Source organism: Heterocephalus glaber, unplaced genomic scaffold, assembly GCF_053883595.1.
Source record: "Heterocephalus glaber isolate CG9 unplaced genomic scaffold, H.glaber_assembly_v1.0 deba00001497, whole genome shotgun sequence".
Lineage (NCBI taxonomy): Eukaryota > Metazoa > Chordata > Mammalia > Rodentia > Bathyergidae > Heterocephalus > Heterocephalus glaber.
In genome coordinates, this window is record NW_028258320.1 from 19,772,143 (window position 1) to 19,786,769 (window position 14,627).

The following is a 14,627-nucleotide window of genomic DNA, read 5'->3' on the forward strand; positions in this document are numbered from 1 at the left end:
ATTTCATCTAATTCTGTGTACCCAAGACCCAAAAGGAAAAGAAAGTGAGTTAGTTTGGGGTGTGTGGGGGGCGGAGAGGGGGGAAACTATTCAGACTCTTGAACAGGTTTATCATTGAAAATTGAAGAAATGTGATTCATTGTGTTTATCACTAAATTTAATTATTTTACTTTTCTGTGTGATGAGCCTTAATCTTTTGAGTACAATAGAAGGCCTACTGGAAATTATGTTTAAATTTAGTGACTATGGCAGTCACTTAATCAGTTAATTTTGTCAGTTAAAATTAAATCAGTTAGTTTTGAAAAATTTAGGGATATTATGATTTTTGCAAAATTCATTTTGTTTTTTGAGCATATATTTATCTGCTCTATTACGCAAAACCAGTAGGTTTGACTTTTAGAGAGTTATGGAGGGGTCACAAAATAAACATGGCTACTTGGTGATGAAATCCATCACTCTTAGTTTTCTGTTATTATCTTTGAAAACAGAAAGTGTGGGAGAAAGGATTTCCTTCTTCTCTAATACGGCCTCACTGGGTGAGTGACTGCTTTGGAATGAAGCAGATTGGCACAACTCCATGAGTCTTACATGGGAACAAGACACAGAAGTTTCTATTTTTTAACTTACTGTCGTTCTTTTGCTTTTAGTTCAGTATTCTATCCTTAAACTATCCCATGTCCAATCTTCTATAAAACATACACAATATATTAATAGATGTTATTTTGTCTTTCATTTTCTCCATTAAGCACTTGTTACAACTTTGGAAACAGCTCCAAAGTGCTTCCATTTTAAGACCTTTTTTCCTTGGTTTTAAATAATAAATTATTATTATTAATGAGGTAGATGACCTTCTTTGGTGAAACAGATTCAATTTGGTTAATAAAAATGTGTTAATGACTCTTTATCCACTTTTAAATCCAGAAATTATTATCTTTTGCAGTAGCCCTCTGAGATTTGTTTTAGAAAAGCAGAATTCCACAATGATTAACAACAATTAACCAATTCAATGATTAGAACTGTAATTAGTACTCCTTTAGACCCTACATGTAGTTTTTTCTTTTTTTGGTACCAGGGAACGAACTCAGAACCTTGCGCTTTCAAGGCAGGCACAGTGCCACTGAGCTAAATCCCTCGCCCCCCTACATGTAGTTTTATAAGCGATTACTCTACATAAACAGCTCATTTCACAACATGACAACATCAGGGTAAATTCTGGTCAATGGAGACAAGGTCAAGGAAAGTAATTTGAATTTTAATTTTTGTTGTACAGGGATTGAATCCAGGGCCTTTGGCCTGTGCTATATCCCCAGGATATTTTATTTTATTTTATTTTATTTTATGATAAGGTCTTGCTAAGACCCTAAATTGCTCAGACTGTGCTCAAACTTGTGATCCTCTTGCCTCAGCCTCCCAGAGTTCTGGCATTACAGGCATACACCACCACGCCTGACTAAGGTAGTTTGAATTTGAATGCAGTTTTATCCCTGTTGCCCATCAACTGGTGACTGAATAAAGATTTGTGTGTTTTTTAAAAAATAAAATGGAGTACTAGTCATTGTTCTTTTTATGACACTTCCTCTTCCCTTATTCCTCACAGTACTTGTTTTGCTGAGTACTATACTTGGAAGTTATATCTCCCACTCTGATTTCATGGGAAAGGCTCATCTAGTTTCATGGATTGGTTGTAACATGGATGGATAGCTATCACATCTCTATTTCTAAGTTTGTTTTTTTCCTCCAATAATCCTGGATTCTGCATTTCAACTCATTTTTACCTTGTTTTTTTTTGGTACCTGGTATTGAACTCTGGACCTTGTGCTTTCGAGGCAGGCACCGGAACCACTGAGCTAAATCCCCAGCCCAAGGTTTTTTTTTAATCATTTTTACCTTGTATACATCACTGTACCTCAAACTTACCATATTAAACGTGTATTAGAGGAGAAACTTGCTCTAGACTTGCTCATTGTGTAACTATTACCTGTTATGAGCCTACTTTAGTAGGAAATTAATAAATTGTTTTGAAGTTAAAATGAAATATATAAAAAAGTATTGAAAATTCACATAGAACATAAAACATATGGAGACATTTTTGCTAAAAGTGAAAAGGAGTATTTTAAATAAGTAGTATCTATTCATCAACCATTTAATCCCCCCTCCCAGCATTATTATTAATTTTTTGTTACAAATAGAATTGAGACTCAAAAGATCCTTAAGATACCTGGAGAAACCAAAAACAGCTAAGTGAGACAGTTTGGGAGATCCTGTGTCAGGAACTAAACTCATTATTGGAAAGTAAAGTGGGATTAAATGATTAGATGAAAATAGAAAATGACGAGTTATCTGTATATTCCAAAATGTGTGGCTGATTGGCAAAAAGGATACGAAAATTGTGACAGAACTGGTTTTTGGTTTTCTTCTGAATGCTTAGCCTATAAGTTAGTTTGAAAAACAATTCTAAGTATTTTATACTACAGAGAATGTATCAGTGTAGAAAATTAAAGACATGAAATTTGGCAAAGAATCAGTAACAGTTGAAGAAATGTCATATTTTGCTTCCAAATGTAAAATATAATTTTTACCTAGCTACCATTAGTTATTACATGAGGAAAGAAACTGCTAAATTTAGGCATGAGAAATGATTTTATAGAGCAGTTTCTTTCCGTGAAGAACCCCAAACTTGCTTTCGTGTAATAAGTGGAATTCCCTTTTAAAGAGAAAGAAGCCATTTCCCATTCTGAATGACAACTGAGGATGATTATTTCTTTTTTTAAATTTTAATATGTAAGCCTTGTCATTAGGCAAGTCCAGGTGATGAAAAGAGATTACACTGAGCATTTAGATCTCCTTTTCTAAAAAATTTTTTGTCATAGTTAACTTAATAAACTTGATATATGTGATAAAATAGCTTCAGAGAAGCATAGGAAATTACCTTCAGTCAAGATAAATTTGTGGTACTTAATGATTTTGTCTAATTAGTGAACATTTTTATTTTTAGAATAAATCAAGCAAATTGATGTTCATGCCTTTCCAGACTGTTTATTTACAAAATAAAAACCTGTAGATTATAAGAGAAATTTGTTAGTCATAACACTGCCTGCACGTGAGAGATGTAATAATGCTGTGATAACAAGGGGCATATCTTTTAAAGCTAGCCTGTGGCTTCTAATAAACAACAGTTAGCAAATATTAAACATAGCAATTAGAAAATAAAAGTTAAACAGTTTATAGGTGTCATATGTAATTCCCAAAAGAAATTGTTTTACAGTTTAGTTCTGCTCTCTTCGGAATTTGTTTTGGATTTTCTAATGGGGCTTGGAATGTTTATGCAAAATTTTTGTTTGTTTAGTGTTTTAACCCAGAAAGATTTAGGGTTGTGGAAAGTCTTTCTGATGGTTGAATTCAATTTTGCTCCTTGGGCTTTCCTTTGCTTCTAGTGCTTTTCTTTCAGAGGAGGCATCTAATGAAGCAGATAAAGGAGGAAATAGTTTATCACAGATGAGAAGCATTAAACACTAATATGGGCTCTATAAGTCAAATTTATATGGGCAAAATAAAATGGGCGATTTCTAAACGTATTTACTGAGAAAGTTGAGATGGTGTGTCCCAGTTCCTCCTTAGAGTAGGAAAATATGCAAATACGTTTCGGTACAATGCTGTGAATATTCAGAATGTGATGACGCCCTCAGCTGACTAAAGGAGGGATTGCATTTAAAATGAGGTGTTTTTTTTTTTTTTTTTTTTTTTTTTTTTTTTTTTTTGGTCTTTTTGAGACAGTGTGGCTATGTATGTAGTTCAGGCTGGCCTTGAACTCACTATGTAGCCCAGGCTGGCCTCGAGTTTGCAGCGATCCTCCTGCCTCGGCCTCTTGAGTGCTGGTATTACAGGCGTGCACCATCACACCCGGCTAAAAATGAGTGGCTTTTTAAAAAATAGAACTGATTGCTGTATTAATTATCAAAGAATTGAGCAGGTGAAGTAATGTGCAATAAGTACGAAAAATTTAAAATGTGAAAAATTAAGCCTATGTATTGATTACGTATTTTCCAAAGTGAAATTAATATGGGAATACTCATAGTTGGCATCTCCTAATATTTTAATCTATTTTTTAACCATGGAAGTAGGCCATGGTGAAGAAATACATTAGAGAAAAAAGCGTGTATCTCTTGCTTCTATCCCACAAAGCAATTCTGATTAATCCAGGATATTTAAATTACTTTTATTGATTATTCTTAAATTACTGTTTAAACAACTATTGGCATATATCTAAGGATGAGACAAGAACTGCTTTTTTTGAGTACCTGACTTAATTTCTGTTAAAAATAATTGCATTATGCTCAAGTAATTTAAAAGCTTGGTAGTTTCAGGGAAATATCATCAACATGCTTGTTTCAAAAGTTTTATTTGTATTTGTACAGATTCTCAAAGGCATTTTGGAATTTAGGGTCTTTGGGGGTATATGACTTACATGAAATTTGTGTTGAAAAGGTGATCCTTGACAATTTTTTATTCTTTCATTACAGTTTTGAAAAACAATTTCGTGTCTGATTCTGTTTGATGTTACCCTTTCCTGCATGTCACTTTAAGAGCACCCATCCCCCCTTCTTGCTTGAGCCACTGTGTCCTGTCAGTCATCCTGAAATACACTAGGGTGCTTGTCAAGCTGTTTGCTTACAGATGCATCATAAGCCAAATTGTGAGCCATAATAGTGGCACTGAATTTCTAACACAAGAAATTGCTTAGACAGTTGGTTTAGTATCTGTGTATGGGCAATACTCTGTCCTGAAGTAGGTGAGTGAAGTATCAAACTTTTTAAAATCAAACTTTGCTATAAGGCAAATCCTAATAATTATAGATTATCTATTGTTGGTTAGATAACTTTGGGGGAAATGAAGGAGCATTATTTCTATAAAATGGGATGAATAGAAACTATGTTGTGAACTTAGTGCTTTTATAACTAATTTTCCTTGTAGTAACACTAAACTCTAGTCTACTTTATGAAAACTCAATTTTAAACGTCTACTTTTTTGAGTAGATAGCAGGCATTTCAGATTTAGATAAAAATGTGATTCTCAAACAGATTATTGTTTTCTTTCATGACAACTCAGGCTGACTCAGTTGAGCAGAGGCTCAACTCCTATGTGCAGTGTTTGCTAATGGTTTTAAAAATAGCACTAAAATTCTCATATGCCAATGCCTAAGATATAGTAGTCTTACATCAGAGCATTTAAAAATTCCTACTGTGAGTTGAGATATTATTTGAGTATCTGTGTGCAAGACACTGGAAACTTTACATTCTTTCAACATAAAAGTTGTGCAGTGAGCAGGTTCTTTACTTGTGCAAGCAGTTTCATTTCTATTATGGGCCTCTAAGCTTAAATTGTGCATGGGTGTTGCCTGTATTTTTTGTAAATATTTTTAAAGAGAGACTTGGTACAGCAAAAAAGAGAAGGACTTATGGATTTTGATATTTATATGTTCAATATCATAGGGAACAGTTAAGATGCAACCAGGAGCTGGAAGTTTTAAGGCTTTATGTAGGGTAAATAAGAAGAGATTGTTTTCGCAGATACATTTAATGATTATTTACTTATTCCTTGCCTTGTTCTAGAAAGGATTTAAGGTGATTTACAAGGCTGCATGAAATTCAAGATAGGATAAATTAAACATGGAGTCAAAGAAGAAAGCATGAGGTTCTAAAACAGCCAAAATCAAGAAAAAATAGTTTTCAACTCTGATTTCTTCATATTGATATGTTATGGACTGATGGAAGAGAAAATATAGGGTTATAGAAATCTTGTGGATATCATGCAAACCAGTCACCTCCTCGACCCTGGGTGGCGGCTTGGAGTGAGTAGATTGTGTTGAATGGTGAAGAGTATTAAGTACACTTTACCCATCAGCTTGGGTTTGGTGGGAAAAAGTGGAGAACTACTGTCCTTTTAACCCACACACTGATTTACATGGGCATAAATGTGGCTCCAAGTTTCTAGAAGCTGAAAAAAATTGATCTGGTACTCAGTTCAGAAGGAAGATTAAACAAGGTTTTTTTTTTTTTTTTGAAGCAACTAGGTGGTATCTAAATAAATTCAAATATCTATATATTAGCACAAATACAATCAAGCCAATCTTTAAAATAAAATTTATTTAGCAATTTTAAAAGAATTTATACATACAAAATTCTAGTATTTTTTCTAATAGATTGTTGTGAGATTAACTATGTTTCTTCTTTTTATTGTTCCAATTTAGCAGTGAATTTAACTTGAATTTCAAGTCCATTAGGTCAAAATTAACTTGATCAATGTAATTGGGAACAAAGTTACTGGGTAGAAGAAGGAATTCAAAGATAAGACTTTGTAATATGCTTTGATCTTCAAATACTCACAAAACACCTACTATGTTGAAGATTGTGGGCACTGTGCCTTTTCTCATACATACTAAATCTGGCCTGTGTAACTGCATGAACGAACTTATGATGTCACACACATAATACAGTACTGAAAAAGAGACAAGAGGGTAGCATATAAAATTTTGCTAAGGATTTTCAGATGTGAACATGACAACTCAGGGGAAATCATTTGACTCTTTTTAATTCTATTGTTAAAAATAAGATCAATAAGATATGATTTTTTAAAAGCAGTACAGTGACAAATGCTCAAAAGTTTCATTTTTGTAGTTTTGTACTATAAATGTTATGTGGGTTGATTTAGAGTTTTGCTGGAACATATAAGTCAAATGGATAATACATCATTTACTGGGTATGTGGAATGACATTGAGGAAAACCTGGACACACAGGAAGCAAATATTATAGAAGTTAAATCAGTCTTAAGCAACAAATAAATTGAGTCATGTGCCAGGGGGACCAAGATACTTAAGAAGAGCTAAATAACTTGCAAAAGCATTAGCTCAGAGAATCTGAGACCCATTCAAAGAGCTTATGGAGCCAATGGATGTCAGTGAACATTTGTAATTATACAAAAATGAAATAACCTAGAAATATTTTCTGTATCAAAAAATGATGGGGCAAATGATGAATAGAAGAATGTTTCTTTTTAGGCAGTGCTGGGGTTTGGACCTAGGGGCTCATGCATAGGCAAGTGCTCTACCACTGAGCTACACACCACTGAGCCAGAAAAGAATTTTGTGAGTCAAATTTATTGAGGAACAACTTATATGTGTTAAGTTCACCATTTAAAATTTATAGTTTGATGAGTTCTGGCAATTGCATAGTCATATAACCACTATCACAAAAGAGTATCCTTATTAGCCTAAAACTTTCTTGGGTTCCTCCTCTGCTATTGACCTACTCCATCAGCTTTGGTGTTTCCCTATATTGCTTTCTCAAGAATGTCATGTCAATGAAATCATACAGTGTACACTTATGTACTCTCAATCTGCATAAGGGTGTTGATATTCACTCATATTGTTGCCTATATCAATAGCTGATTCTGTTTTTCTTGCATGTGTGATGGTATGATTATATTACAAATTGTTTATTCACCTGTTGATGAAAATTTGAATTGTTTCTAGTTTTGACTATTATGAATAGGTCCATCATGGATATTTTATACAGGGCTCTCTGTGGACCTATACTTTTATTTCTCTTGGGTAAATACCTAAGGAGTGGACTTGCTGGGTAATAGGGTGAATAATTCAGTTTATTAGTTTTTTCCTTTGTGGATCATGCTTTTGGTATTGCATCTAAGAAACCTTGCTTAACCAAGGTTACAAAGATTTTCTCCTGCTTTTTTTTTTTCCTGAAAGTTTAGTAGCCTTAGAATTAGATCTTACTATTAGCACTATGATCCATTTTTAAGTGAATTTTTGTACATGGTGTGAAGAAAAGGTAACGGTTCCTGTTTTACACATGTTGTCCATTATTCTGGCACCATTTGTTGAAAAGACCATCTTGTCTTCATTAAGTTTCCTTGGCACCTTTAATGAATATCAATTGTTTGTATTAACATTATGCTAATAGAGAGGACTTAAAATATAATACCATTATAATAGCCATTAAAGTTATCAATAACTCCTAACATAATCAAAGTCTTTGCTCAATTTTCAGAGTTTAAAAATGTCTTTTACAGTTGGATTTTGAAACCAGAATCCAGGATCCACACATTTTATGTGATGGTTTTCACCTATAATAATTTCCCTCCCTTGAGTTATTTGTTTTGTATTTCACACAATTGGGATTTGGATGATTGCCTCCTTTCATGACATGTAACATGTTCCTCTTTACAATAAACTAGTAATTATAGATAGACCTATATTTAGGTTCAATTCTTTTGGCAACAATTCCTCAGTGATGTACTTCCATTGCACTCCATCAAGAAGTATAGGGCCTAGGTGGTCTCACATTAGTGATGTTAAGATTGATTAGTGGGTTCAATCTCTATAAGCACAATCATTACAGTTCCCAGTTAATCACTTGCCTAGTGATTTTAGCTTGCATTAATAATCATTGTTTAGATCTTATATTAGGGGTTGGAAATAGTGATTTTTTTTATCACTCCATAATTTTCTAATTAGTTTTATTTTTTTGAATTATAATATATAGAAGAACTCTTTCCCTTTTTGTTATTTCATTACCCTATAGAATACTTCATACTAGATAATCAGGAAAGTACTTGGTTATTTTCCATTATTTAACTATTTTCAGAAAATACAACAGTGTCCCTAACAACATTGAAAGGTGACCAGTGAACTTTTGTTTTTCAACCAATTTTAATATATTGGCTATGCTACGGTCTGTTATAATTTCCATTCTTTTTGATGTTCAAAATTTCCCAGTTTTGGCTAGTAAGAATCCTTTGGCTTCTGAGCTTTTGACAGAACTCCACACAAGTAGTTCCAGGTTCATTTTGTACATTTCCTGTTCCAGACATGAAACTAGCCTTTTCACCTAAAAACCTTATTCCTTTTATTGAGAAACAGAATTTAGGGAAGATAGTCTATGCATGAAGGTTGCCATTGCTACCCCTCCCCAATTTTTTTCAGCAGAGCTAAGTATTTTTTGGAAAGAGAAAAAATATATAATGAGCCTATACTGACATTTCCAATTCAATATAGGATTATAGGTTTTAATTTATTTTTTGATTTTTGTATTTGTATCTCTTTTTTCCTTATCTTGAATATCTTGTTTTCTAATAGTATGAATATAATTATTTGTGTGTGTGTGTATATATATAAACACAAATGTGTGTATCTACACACATATAAATCATAAAAATATGAAATACAATTTAAGATTACTTTAGTGTTCTTTTTTGTCCTAGAGGATATTCCTCTAGATATTAGAGTAAAAATAACACATTTTTATGTCATTTAAATTATTCATTTCTGTGTGATTTTGTAGCTAGCTTGAAATATGGCTAACATTTTCTTTTGTTTTTGTTTGATTTTTTGGAATGATTTATGAATTAGTTGTTTTATTAGAGTTGTATGGCTACAAAGTCAAAGTCTAACATTCTTCTCTGTCTGCTCTATTATTTTTCTTCTGCTAAGGATAACCATTTAAATTGATTTTCTGTTTATCATCCATGTTTTGTTTTTTAATATCTAAGCAAGAGTAAAGACATGTGAAATACTGGCTTTTTAATATAAAAATAGTATTCTGTAAACACTGCTCTGTACTTTGCTTTTCTACTGATCATTGTGGTCTGCAGATCACTCCATATCCTTTTTATAGCTGTTTCGCATCTGTATGTGTGGGTATACCACAATACCCTTCTCTCTCTCTCTTTTCTTCCTTACATCTTTTTTAGGTTTTTAAACTTTTTCTCTTTTTTTACAAAAATTGTACAGTGAACTGTCTTGGGCATACATCACTTTGTGAATTTCTAGAAGTAGATTTAATGAATTAAGGGGTAAATCCATACATATATGAGGTGTGATAAAAATATACCGTGAATATTTAAATTCACATTTATTACAGTAAAAGACATATTGCCATTAATCCCCTGACTTTGAACACACTTATCCCATCATTTTTGCCACTTTCTAAAGCAGTTCTGGAAATCCTTTTGTGAATATCTTTATGAGATATGATAAAAAATACAGTCAGTGCCGCTGCTAAGTGCCATTCAATGGAAAGACAAGGTCACTACTCACTGAATGTGGCACAGTGTGACTTCTGGCTCTTCTCTAAATCAAAATGACCATGAAAAATAAACATTTTGAATACATCTTTTTTTTTTTGGTACTGGGGATCGAACTCAGGACTTTGCTCTTGTGAGGCAGGCAGCAGAACCACTGAGCTAAATCCACAGCCAAAAATAAACATTTTGAATCAATTCAGGATATTGAGACCACCATGACTGCAACTAAGCATATGAAAGAAAACTTCCAGAATTGCTTTTGAAAGTGGCAAGAATGATGGGATAAATGTGTTCAAAGATGGGGGGGTGTATTTTGAGGGAGATTAATGGCAATGTGTTTTTTATTGTAATAATTTAAAAAAATTTAAGCAGTCACTATACTTTTTTGATCAGACCTCATACAGATACATATCTATGTATTGTGAAATTTCCTGCTGTAGAGATACTGCTTTTTCTTTTTAACACTTCATATCTCTTTTTTGTGGTACATGCTTGCAGTACATAGTGATCACATTCATCATGGAGATTTGGTGCATGTACTTAACATGTCTAATTCATCATTTCTAGATTTCTTTTCCATTTGCAAGAGATCTATTTCCTTGTTCCCTATTTTTTAAAATATTATTTTATTGGTACATTTTAGGTATACAATATAATGACATTCATCATTGGAAATGTGCACCGTTACATAATCTCTCTTGGTTCTTATTTTTCCCCCTTCCTCTTCCCTCCCTTCAACCCCTCCATCCCTCCCTATTTACAAAGACTTTGTTTCCATTTTTTTTTTTTGGGGGGGTACCAGAGATCGAACTCGGGACTTTGCGCTTGCGAGGCAGGCACCGGGACCACTGAGCTAAATCCCCAGCCCATGTTTCCATTTTTTTCATTTTCTCATATTAATTCCATTCCCTTCTTTCCTTTCCCCTACCCCTCCCACTTCCCCTTCCACTTTGCCTCTTTTCTTTTTTTTTTGTATATCCTTTTATTGGTACATTTTAGGTGTACAATATAATGACATTCATGATTGGAAATATGCACCTTTACATACTCTTCTGGTTCTTATTTTTTCCCCCTTCCTCTGCCCTCCCTTCAACCCCTACATCCCTCCCTATTTACAAAGACTTTGTTTTCTTTTCTTCCTTTTCTCATATTAATTCCATTCCCTTCTTTCCTTTGCCCTACCCCTCCCACTTCCTCTTCCCCTTTGCCCCTTTTCTTCCTATTGAACATTATCTATTATACCTTTTAGTCCTTATTTACACTTTCAGTTTCTCATTCTAGAGAAACTATTCAGTATTTACACAGGTGTGTCATATTTATTTCACTTAAGAGTATCGCCTCAATGTGCATCCATTTAGCTATAAATGTCTCTAATTTCTCATTTTTTATGGCTCAGTAATACTCCATTTTATAAAAAACTCCCCACATTTTCTCTATCCAGTCTCCAGTTAATGAGCAATTGGGCTGCTTCCAAGTTTTAGTTATTACAAATTGTGCTGCTATGAACATGGGTGCACATATATCACTGTGGTATGATTCTTTTAATTCTTTGGGGAAGATACCCAGCAGGGGAATAGCTGAGTCAAATGGGACTTCCAGTCCTAGTTCTTTGAGGCATCTCCATACTGATTTCCACAGTGGTTGCATGAGTCTACACTCTGACCAGCAGTGGAGCAGGGTTCCTCTTTCCCTACAGCCCTGCCAGCATTTGTTATTGGTTGAATTCATGATAGCAGCCATTCTTTCTGGAGTGAGGTGGAATCTCAGCATTGTTTTCATTTGCATCTCTTGCATGACCAGTGATGTTGAACATTTTTTCATATGTTTGTTTGCTATTTCTACTTCTTTGTCTGAGAAATGTCTGTTCATTTCAGATGCCCATTTTTGGATTAGGTCTTTAAATTTGGGAGGTCTGATTTTTTAAAGTTCTTTATAAATTCTAGATAATAGACCTTTGAGGAAAAGCAGGTGAAGATTTTTTCCCATGTTTTGGGTTGTCTCTTCACACTGCTGGTGGTTTCTCTTGCTGTGCAGAAGATTTTACTAAGAAGAGATCCCACTTGTTGATTGTTTGTGCTAGTTCATGGGCAACTGAGGTTTTGTTCATAAAATCTTTTTCTATACCAGTGTCTTCAAGAGTTCTACCTAACCTCTGTTCCAGCCAGTTCAGCGTTTCTATTTTAATATTTAGATCTTTAATCCATTTAGATTTTAGTTTAGTGCATGGTGAGAGATATAGGTCTAGTTTTAATCTTTGGCAAGTTGAAACCCAATTTTTCCAGCACCATTTATTAAAGAGACTGTCTTTCCTCCAGTGAGGGTGTTTGGCTCCTTTGTTGAAGATGAGATGGCTGAGTGTGTCTGGAGTTGTTTCTGCATCTTCTAATCTGTTCCATTGGTCCTCAGGTCTTTTTCTTTGCCAGTACCATGCTGTTTTTTATCACAGTAGCTTTGTGTACAGTTGCAAGTTGGGGATTGTGATACCCCCTGCCATGTCTCTGTTACCTAGAATTGCTTTTGCTATTCTGGGTCTCTTCTTGTTCCAAATGAATTTTTGGATTGTTTTCTCAAGGTCTATGAAATATGCTACTGGGATTTCAGTTGGGATTGTATTTAATCTATATAGCAGTTTTGGAAGTATGGCCATTTTCACTATGTTGATCCTTCCTACCCAGGAGCAGGGGATGTCTGTCCATTTTCTGATATCATCTTCAATCTCTCTTTTCAGAGTGCTATAGTTTTCAGAGAAGAGGTCTTTGATTTCTTTCATTAGGTTGATTCCTAGGTATTTCAGTTTTTTGCATGCTATTGTGAAAGAGATTGTTTGCCTTATTTCTCTCTCAGTGAGTCTGTTATTCACATAGAAGAAAGTTGTTGATTTTTGTGTGTTGAACTTGTATCCAGCTACTCTACTGAATTTGGTTATTAAGTCTAGAAGACTTTTGGTGGCATTCTTGAGGTCTTCTATATAGAGTATCATGTCATCTGCAAATAATGACAGTTTGACTTCTTCATTCCTGTCTTTATTCCTTTTAATTCTTTCTCTTGTCTGATTGCTGTGGCTAATGTTTCCAAAACTATATTGAACAGGACTGGTGATAGTGGACATCCTTGTCTTGTTCCTGATTTGAGTGTGAAGGATTTCAGTTTTTGACCATTTAGTATGATATTGGCTATTGGTTTTTCATAGATGGCTTTTATCAGATTGCGGTAAAGACCATCTATTCTGATTTTTTTGTAGGGTTTTTATCATAAATGCATGTTGGATTATGTCAAATGCTTTTTCTGCATCTATGGAGATGATCATATGGTTTTTGTCCTTGGCTCTATTGATATAGTGTATTACATTGATTGATTTTCGTATATTGAACCACCCCTGCATCCCTGGGATGAATCCCACTTGATCAGGGTGTATGATTTTCTTGATGATCTTCTGCATTCTGTTTGCCAGTATCTTATTCAGGATTTTTGCATCTATGTTCATTAGTGAGATTGGCCTATAGTTCTCTTTTTCAGTTGGCTCTTTCTCTGCTTTGGGCATCAAGGTGATGCTTGCTTCCAGGAATGAATTTGGGAGTATTGTTTCCCTTTCAATTTCATTGAAGAGTTTAAACAGTAGTGGCAATACTTCCTCTCTAAATGTCTTGAAGAATTCAGCGATGAAACCATCAGGACCCGGGCTTTTCTTGGTTGGTAAGTTTTTAATTGAGTTTTCAATTTCGCTGATTGATATTGGATTGTTTAGAATTTTTAGGTCTTCTTCGTTCAACTTTGGTAATTCATATGTATCTAGGAATCTGTCCATTTCTTCTTTGTTTTCCATCTTATTGGCGTATAGGTTCTGAAAGTAGGTATTGATGATCCTCTGTAGTTCTGCTGGGTCTGTTGTAATTTCACCCTTTTCATACCTAATTGCATTTTGGATTTGGGCCTTTTCTTTCCTTTTTCTGATCAGGTTGGCTAAGGGTTTGTCAATTTTGTTTATTCTTTCGAAGAATCAACTCTTGGCTTCATTGAATTTTTTGTATCATTCTCCTAGTCTCCATTGAATTGATTTCTGGCCTGATCTTTATAATTTCCTCCTTTCTGTGGGCTTTGGGTTTGTCCTGCTTTTCTTTTTCTAGAAGCTTGAGGTTCGGCATCAGGTCGTTTAATTGGGCTCGCTCTGTTTTCTTTTTTGTTTGGCAAGGTTCATGAGGATTTTATAGACAAGAATATACTTTAAAGTTTAAAATATTACTCAAGTGAAAATATGAGCAGCTTGGGATGCATAGACATTAAGTCACAAAGATTTTTAGATATTACTTCTTGGTGGATTTTTGTGTTTGGAGATACATTTAAATTCTTTGTTTTCCCTCCATTTTATTCTTTTCTAACACTCTTCACATAATCAATAATTGTTTTATTAGTACATGTTTGCAATACATAATAGCTGCATTCATTGTGGGGGATTGGTCCATGTACATAACACATTTCAATCCTTTTCCCCCTTCCTCTCCACCTACCTTTTATTTGCCACCATCAGATT

At 34.1% G+C, this 14,627-nt stretch overlaps 1 protein-coding gene across 11 annotated transcripts in view; it reads left to right on the plus strand.

Annotated features, from left to right (window-relative positions):
- Ctnna3 (catenin alpha 3) overlaps positions 1-14,627 on the plus strand; it is a 1,794,873-nt gene that overhangs the window by 53,767 nt on the left and 1,726,479 nt on the right. The window contains exon 1 of one of the 11 annotated variants that reach the window (XM_021259456.2): positions 4,636-4,789. The exons of the other annotated variants lie outside the window; for them this stretch is intronic. The gene's annotated coding sequence lies outside the window, so the exon portion shown is untranslated. Of the gene's footprint in view, positions 1-4,635; positions 4,790-14,627 lie in introns of those variants that run through there. 11 annotated transcript variants of the gene reach the window in all.